This window comes from Panthera uncia, chromosome E1 (genome assembly GCF_023721935.1).
Source record: "Panthera uncia isolate 11264 chromosome E1, Puncia_PCG_1.0, whole genome shotgun sequence".
Classification (NCBI taxonomy): Eukaryota; Metazoa; Chordata; class Mammalia; order Carnivora; family Felidae; genus Panthera; species Panthera uncia.
Genome location: NC_064814.1, coordinates 9,203,204 through 9,211,607, shown reverse-complemented (window position 1 = coordinate 9,211,607; position 8,404 = coordinate 9,203,204).

Below are 8,404 nucleotides of genomic sequence, written 5' to 3'. Positions count from 1 at the left end.
GAGGGGCGGGGGCGGGGGGGGGGGGGCAGAGAATCTCAAGCAGTCTCTGCCCTGCCAGCGCAGAGCCCAACGCGGGGCTCGAACTCACAAACTGTGAGTTCCGTGACCTGAGCCGAAATCAAGAGCCACCCAGGCGCCCCTAGATATCCCTTTTCTACACTCCTTTTCCCTTTCCTGCGCTGGAGCCCAGCATGGTGGCCACCCAGCTCCAGTCTTGAGTCACCAGTAATGCCCTAGGGGGCAGTGCAGCAACACCACAGAAAGAACCTGGGTCTCCGAATGCCTGCCCAGTGGGTCCCCACTGCCCTGGAATGTTCGCTCTGAATGTGTGAAGAAAGCTTTACATTTTTAAGCCACTGTCTTTTTTGGATTCTTTGTTATAGGAGTTTAGCTTGACTAATACAACTCAGCCTAACTCAGCTAATACAATTTAGCATAACCCAACTAATGCCATTGATTAGCCTAATAAAAAATTAGTAGCCTAGCACCATATAAAATTAAAATGCAATATAATAACACACTAGCCCACATAATACACTATAACTTATCCTAACTAATACGAGAGCCAAGGGAGGACAGTATATCAAGAAAGAGAAAGAGGGGGACAGTGTCGAATGTTGCACAAAGATCAGATAAAATAAGGAATGAAGACCGTCTACTGGCCTTGGCAACAAGGAGGTAGGTCACTGGTGACTCTAGCGAGCCCTTCCAGGGGGTGCGCTGGGTGAAATGGGAGGTAAGGAAGTAGAGACAGCAGGTGCCGCCATCTCTTTGAGGAACGTAGATGTGAAGGAAAGAGATAGAGAAGGATCTGGAAGGAGACCCGGAGAAGGCAGGTTATGGTGGAGCTGGGGGACATTGGGAGGTTGGAGACACTGGGAAAAGGATGAGTGAGGGAGGCCTCCGTGGAGGGGCAGGGGCTGAGACCATGAGCTCAGGTGGACAGGGAGGGAAATGTGTGTTCCCAGACATGCTCTGACTCACGTGCACATGCACACAGACACGCACGCACACAAGACACACACACACGCACACACACAAGAGACAAAGAGCAGACAAGCGTGAAGACGGGCAAGTTGGCAGCTGTGGGAGCAGGGAGGCAAAAGGACTTTCCAGAGAGCTTCCATTTGCTCTGAGAAGTAGGAGACTAGGTTGAGGGGTGTCATGGGGGAGGGGAGACGCTTGGGTAGAGCTCAGCTGAGAGAAGGAATCTGCTGACAATTCAGAGACAGTTGGAACCCCGGAGCTGGTGGAGGCACCAGACTTCCTGAGGGTGGGAGCTTTTCCCAGCTGAACGGAGCCTCTGGGGTCTAGGAGTGCAGCAGGCAGGTGGGCAGGGGCAGGGTGGGATTTTTTCCCATTATAAGCAGAGGAGGTCAGAGATCATGAGAATGAGGGTCTGAAGGGATAGAGCCAGAGGTTGGACAGGGAAGGCCGTTGAGCCAGGGGTGGGGGGCAAGAATTCAGTAGGAAACTGAGAAGCATGGAGGATGTTGGGGAGGGCACAGAGCGGCTGCATGGAAGGAGGGAGGACTGGAAGTGGGGGAGGTTGGCTAGTGGAGGCTGCTTACCTTTCCAGCTTTGCAGGGACCCCAAGGCCACCCAGGATGACAGCCCGACTTGGGGTGGAGAGGCATTCTGGGAGTGAAGAGCCAGAGTCTTAGAAATATGGGGGTGTGGGCAAGGCAGATAGTGGCATGAGCCTTCCCTCTGCCCCTAGCCTGTCCTCCCTGGGCCTCAGTCCCCGTGTCCTCCTGGGCCCAGTGACTTCCTGCAGCCCAAGATAGGGCTGTTGGGAGGCAGATGTGGGAGATCCCCTCTACCCCCACACAGACATCGACAGGCAGACTGAATATGACCTCTTACATTTATGTGGCAGAGCTTAGCCATTTACAAAGGCTTTCATATCCCCTACCTGTGCGATCAAGTCTTTGTTTTCGCAGAGGAACATCTGAGGGATTAAGATGCCCAAGGACCTATAGTAGGGGGTGTTTTCCCCCACCTCCTGTGATGTCAACAGACCACGGCCTCACGACCTTAACTTTATTGCCAGGAAAACGGAAGAGAAGTAGCAGCCACCCTTGATCCCTCTCGTGGAGGTACAGGGTCCTGTCACTTGGAAATAAGGTATCTCGGGTCCATCGGGTGGGCACAGTGGAGGGAAGAGGGGGCCCTGGGGATCCATTCCTGGGTTTGGGGTGATTCCCGACCCCATGGCGGTGGCAGCATGGCAGCAGGGGAGCCATGTGCCTCCTCCTTCGGTGTTTTCCTCGCCTGGAAGATGGGGACCTGCAAGCACGAGCTGGAGAGGGAGCGGGAAGCCTCTGTGGGGAATTGTATCTGTGGCTTATGAGGGCCTGTATGTCTGTCCATGTGGGTCCATTGGTCCTGTGAACAAGGGAGCCTGTGTGTGTGTGCCCATGAGGCGGTCCCTGACGTGTTCCTGAGTAGGGGAGGCATTTCTGGACATGCAGACATGCACACATGTGTGATAAGTCGGAGTGTGTTGGTGACGCACGCCTGTGTCTGGCGATCCCAAGCGCACTGAGCGTGTGTCTGACTCTTGGCTACGCGGGGCTCTGTGTCCAGGAGTGTGTAAGGCTGTGTCCCCTCTGAGGCAGAAACTAGGTCAGCGTGCATGCGGGAGTGGAGTTAGGGATCGATTCTCCAGCAGTAACAGGCCGAATGGGGAAAGAGGGCAGGGGTGGAGGAAGGGGAGGGCACAGAAAAAGGTATCCTTGGACCTGGGAGCCCCCAGCCTCTTCCTGACACCTGCCCTGTGGGGAGGGGGATAAAGAAAGGAGCGCAAGTAGGGGAGAACCTTATCACACAGGGACCAGGAATGGGGGTAGTGGAGAAAGGCAGAAGCCGAGATGTGGGGGGCGACCCGGCCTGGGCCTAGTGGGGTGGGGAAGCCAGATGTTGCACGAAACAGATGTCTGGAACTTTGGTCAAGAAAAAGGTCTCTTTTTCCCTTGGAAAAGAGGCTGGTGTCCCTCTGGCCTGAAACCTGCTGCAGCAAGAATCCATAGCGACACCCCTCCCTCCATCCCTCCTTTCTCTCCCTTGACCTGGAGGTAAAGGGAAGCGGCAGGTAGACCCTGAGTGGCCTCTTGCCTGGGTGGGGTAGAGGATTGAGGGCTGTCTGGTCAGATGGGAGAGGGAGGGCTAGATTTCATTAAGAAAAAGATGGAGATCTTCTGTCCCCAGGTACTGATGGGGGGAGGGGTCTTTGCCAGAGATCTGGGGAGAAAGAAACCTCCATTCTTTTTTTCTTTTCCCTGGGGAAGGACACAACAAGGTCAGGGCACACTGCCAAGGGACCTGGCTGCATGGGAAGGGTCTCCTATCCCAGGGAGTGAGATCCTTACTCCTTTGGGCCCCAAGTTCCCTAACCAGGGAGACCCTTGTTTGTCTTTTCCCCCAGTGCTGGACACCCCTTGGGGGCCCCTAAGCCCTAACCCCACAGCCCTGCATGTCCCTGGGTGTGCTGGGAACTGGGAATCAGAACGCCAGGGCCCCGGATACGGCAGTGGGGCCCCCTACCCGATGCCAGGCCTCCTCGGGTAGGACATGCTCTCCCCGTGCCAGGTCCCTGTGCCGCCCCGGCCCCGCCTCCACCTTCCTGCTTCCTCCTCCATCCGAGCTGCTGAGGCGGAGGCAGCACCTTCTCTCTCAACACCTTCCCCCTGGGGCCCAGCCAAGTACCACTCAGCCGGTGGCCAACAGGCTCACAGCAGCTCCAGAGCTGGCGGCTCGGCTCCCATCCCTCCCCTTCCTTCCGCAGCATCCCGCCCCTCCCTTCCCGTCTTCGTCTCCTGCATCCCAGGAGTCCGCGGAGAGCCCCTGCCTTGTCTGGGGCCCACGCTGCAGAACTTTCTTTAAGTCAGGGGCTTTACCGGGCGCCTGGGTGGCTCAGTTGGTTGAGTGTCTGACTTCGGCTCTGGTCGTGATCTGCCTGTTCGTGGGTTTGAGCCCCGCGTCGGGCTCTGGCCATGATCTGGCTGTCCATGGGTTTGAGCCCCGTGTCGGGCTCTGTGCTGACAGCTCAGAGCCAGGACCCTGCTTCGGATTCTATGTCTCCCTCTCTCTCTCTGCCCCTTCCCTGCTCATGCTCTGTCTCTCTCTCTCTGTCAAAAATAAATAAACATTTACAAAATTTTTTTTAAAAAAGGTTCCCCGTCAGTCCAAACCCTTGTGCACTCCACATCACCCTGTGCCAATGTGGGTGTCAGCTTAGTCCTTTGGGGGTTCCAAGTCAGCCCAGACCCCTGTAGGCCCGGGGTCTAATTTCTCTACTTCAATCTAATTTCTCATGGGCTCCATGATACTCTGAAGCCATGTGGGCCCTGTATTCGTTAGTTCAAGCGCCCTAGACTCTGTGTCACCATGGGCCCTGTGAGCTCCAGTGAGTCTGGAGCCCTGGGGACTCCAGTGTGGGGCGTGGGCTCATGGGGCTCCCTGACACTCTGGGCTGGGAGTGCCATGTCGACTTAGGCCCAGGTCGGTGCCGCTCGGTTGTAATTCCTTGACCAACCGGACTCGGTGGATAGATACTCTCTTCATCAGCACCCAGGGCCCCTGGAGACTCGTGTGGGTTCTAGGTGCATCCGAACCAAGCGAGCTCCCTGTGTTCTAAGTCCTTGCAGACCCTTGCTGCTCGATCGGAGTTCACGGGCCAGCAGCACTGGCATCACCTGAGAATTGCTGGAAATGCGGGATCTCGGGCCCCACCCAGACCTTCTGTATAGGCAGCTGTGGTGGTAACCAGACCGCCGCGATTCACACGATACCGTAAAGTTTGAGTTGCATCATCGTCAACTTCATGTCAGTTTGGATCAAGGCAGAATGACACTGGCCCCATGCAATCAATGGGTGACGCCCAGACCAATGTGGGTGCTAAAGGGCCCCCAGAGCCCCATGAGAGTTGAGGTGCTCTCCTTGTGATTCCCAAGATCTCTGTCTCCTGTCTCCCAACTTTCTTCGTTCTTGAGGCCTTGCCTCTCACCGATTTCCTTCTCCAGAACCAAATGCTGGCCCCCCTGCCCTGCATCTCTGGCCCCCTCCGCACAGAATCCAAGCACAAAGGGCTTTTGTCATCCCCACTCTGAGCTGGCTTTGGGGATCCTCCTGACCCTCCCTCCCCACCAGCCGCCTGCCGACCTTAGGCCACCCCAGCTGGAGGCTGCTGCGGTAGTTTTCCATGCCTGCTGTTTTCTGCCTCATACACACGTTGCACAGAGAGATCCAAAGTCTATATCTATATATACTTCTCACTCCCCCACCCCCGGACGGCGTGCGTCTCGTTTGCCAGGCTGTGGTCGTGCAGTCTGTCGCTCGTTAAGGCACTGTCTCAGATTTGCATGTTTAATATTTTATCCAGGAAGCGCTCCTGGCTGGGGCCCTGGGAGGTGGCGTGAAACCGACAGAATGTCAGGCCCCGGAACGATTGCTCACGGGTGGTGACGGTGGGACGAGTGTCTGGGGGACTGGAGAATGGTGACGCCAGTTCCTGGCTGCTTGTCTGGCTTTGGCATTGGGGTGGGGGTGGGGAGAACAGATCAGAGATCAGCACCCCCCCACCTGCAGAGGGAGCCTCCCTTGCTAGGGGCACTTAGCCATTGGAAGGGTGAACTCTGATTTGAACTTGCTATTTTAGGTTCAGCAGTTCCTCCGGGTCACCGTCATTTCAGCGTCTGGGGATTTTCCAGTGGGAAGGAGCCCTTTGGCTCTAGGGAGAAGCGGCAAGTCACAGGGCAAACCGTGGAGGTGGACGGAGCGGGTGGGAGGAGATAGGCAGGAGAACAGTGAGTCGGCCAATGCCGTGCGACCTTCTGGTGTCATTGAGGTCTCTGGGCTCCTGTGAGTGACAGAGGAGGACCATCGGCAACTTTGCTCCCTCCCGGGCATGTCAGAGACCTGAGTGAGTGGAAAGCAGCGCAGGGTATTGAGGGCAATCTTTTCTGTTCCCAGATATTTGTAAAGAACTTAGCGGGCAGGAGGGGGGAAAGGCAGGGGAAAGATGAGGCTGTGCCCCAAGGGCAGATGGAAAAATCTGAAGATGGAAGGGGGAGGGGGAGGGGAGCACAGACAGACACAGGCCTTTCATTCTGACCCTTGGGAGGCATGAAGTGCCTGATTGTGTCTGCGTCCAGAGGTTCAGTGGGGCCGGGAGGTCGGGAGGAGAAGGGAGAGCCCTGCTCCATCCCTCAGACCCCTGGGAACAAGATCCCCACACATTCTGCTGTAGTCTGGCAAGGCTCCTACAGAAAGGGCTTCTTAGAAAGGGCAGGATGGGGCCTGGCCCCAGACCCTGCTCACCATCCCCCCTGCCCTGCTCTGGCCCTGGAGGTTTATCTGGTTGGGGGTAGGGACCAGGAAGGGGTGGGGGGGAAGGGTGTGTGTGATTATCCCTCAGCCTGCAGCTGGGACACCCTCCTGCCCCCAGAGCTGCCTGCTCCACAGCTGTTCCCCGTTGCTTCCCCCCCCCCACCCCCCGGGGTACCAAGTTGGGGAGTTCTTCCTGGGGTCTTGTCTCTGTTCTTACTGCTGCCACTTCAGTGCAAAGACTCTGTTCTGCTACCTTGGGGGATTAGGAAGGAGTCCCCCGTCCTGGGGTTGGCTGCTGCCTCCACCCAGGAAAAGGCATCATGGTTTGATATGGAAACCTGGAAGCCTGGTTTGCCTCTCTGGTCCATTGCTGTGCCCGCACGGGGCTCGGCCGGAATGTCAAGGGATCCTCCCCTGTCGGCATCCCCACCATCCACCCAATAATAAGGAGCCGGAAAGGAACCTTTACGGGCTTCCAAACGGCCACGATGGACTCCACCAAGCTGTGCACGAAAGCACAGATATAGTACATGTTGGGGAGCTCTCTGCTCCTCACAGTGCGCCCCATCTAGGTCAGTGGTTTGCAAAAGTCTTTTACACCTGGGACTTTTTGTCCAAAGGGTATCATGCAGAAGCAGAGAGGAACAAAGCCAGGAGACATCCAACTGCTGCAATGGAAACCACTGGTGGGGAGCTGGTGAGACCCGCCTGCTCTATTCCTCCTATCTTGGAAGCCTCTCCTACCCCTCCCACCTCCCCCCTAGGGGCTCCTGAGAGGCCCCGCAGGACTCCTAGCTCTTAGCAGAGCACAGTTGGAAAAACACTGATCTGCAAAGTCTGGTTTCTTAACTCCTGGAAGCTGCCAATCAAAAGGAATGAGGGCCGGCAGAGATAGGAGTGCAAGTGACAGTCCCACAGGTGACAACTCGATGACAAGAGACAGAATGATGCTAAAAAGCAGACATGCAAACCTGAAGGGCTCGAGGCTGGGGCCAATTTAGTTTTGGGGTGACCTTGAATGCTCCTCAAGAATCTCTGGGGGCTGGACTGGGTAACAGCACCTGCTCAGAGTGGGGGCTTGGGTGTCAGTGGAGGGTCACGTTTGGTGGAAAGGAATTAGATGCGAAATTTGAGAAAGACTGGCCTCTACAACAGTTCAAGTACAAAAACATGGAACCAGCTAGGCCCTTGGAGCTGAACTCTGAGCTCAATGAATATGTAGAGACTCACCCAAAGAGTACAAGGCCTAGAGTTTTGAGCAGTGGTTCTCAGCCGCTGGGGTGATCGTGGTCCTCTCCCGATCCCCCGCCCGCCCCAGGGGACATTTGGCAATGTCTGGGGACATTTCTGGTTGTCATGACTAGGGGGAGGGTGCTATTGGCATCTGATGGATAGAGAGAGACCAGAGATGCTGCTAAACGTCCTGTGACACACAGGAAAGTCCCCCTCAACAGAGAACCCTAGAGCCGAATGTCAATACGCTAAGTTGAGAAGCCTTGGTCTAGACTCTAGATGATGCTGAGGTCTTTACTGTATCTATTTCCCCCTCTAGGATATGCTCCCATAAGTCAGAGATAATGAGTCTTCTACCTTTCTACAGCATCTGCCTCTGCACCAAGTAGGCACTTTACAGGTATTTGTCGGATGAATGCATAAACAAACAACTCGCCTGGACATGGCGGGCAGCTCTCTCCTTCCGGCCCAGGGCCCAGTTTGCCGTGGGGGGGAGGTGCGTGCCACTTCTGCAGTTTAGTTAATAGACCCTGCAAGGGTCCCTGACCCTGGACAACCCTGGGAGAAAGCTGGGGCGGGCTCACCCAAAAGTGCTTGAGCGGTTGACTCAAAAAGAACAGATGCTCATTCGCGATGTAATTTACATATCATTTGCATATTGCTTTGGATATAATTTGCATGCTGCTCCTTTAAAGTCAAAAGGCACAGATCTCCTGTCCTGTCCTGCCCTTCCCTGCTTCTGCAGAGGCCTCTGTCTGCCTCTGCTGTCTTTCTTCGTACACTCTCTAGGAACACTCACCTGTTGGGCTCACATTTGCTTAGGTTTCTGGGGGGGGGGGGG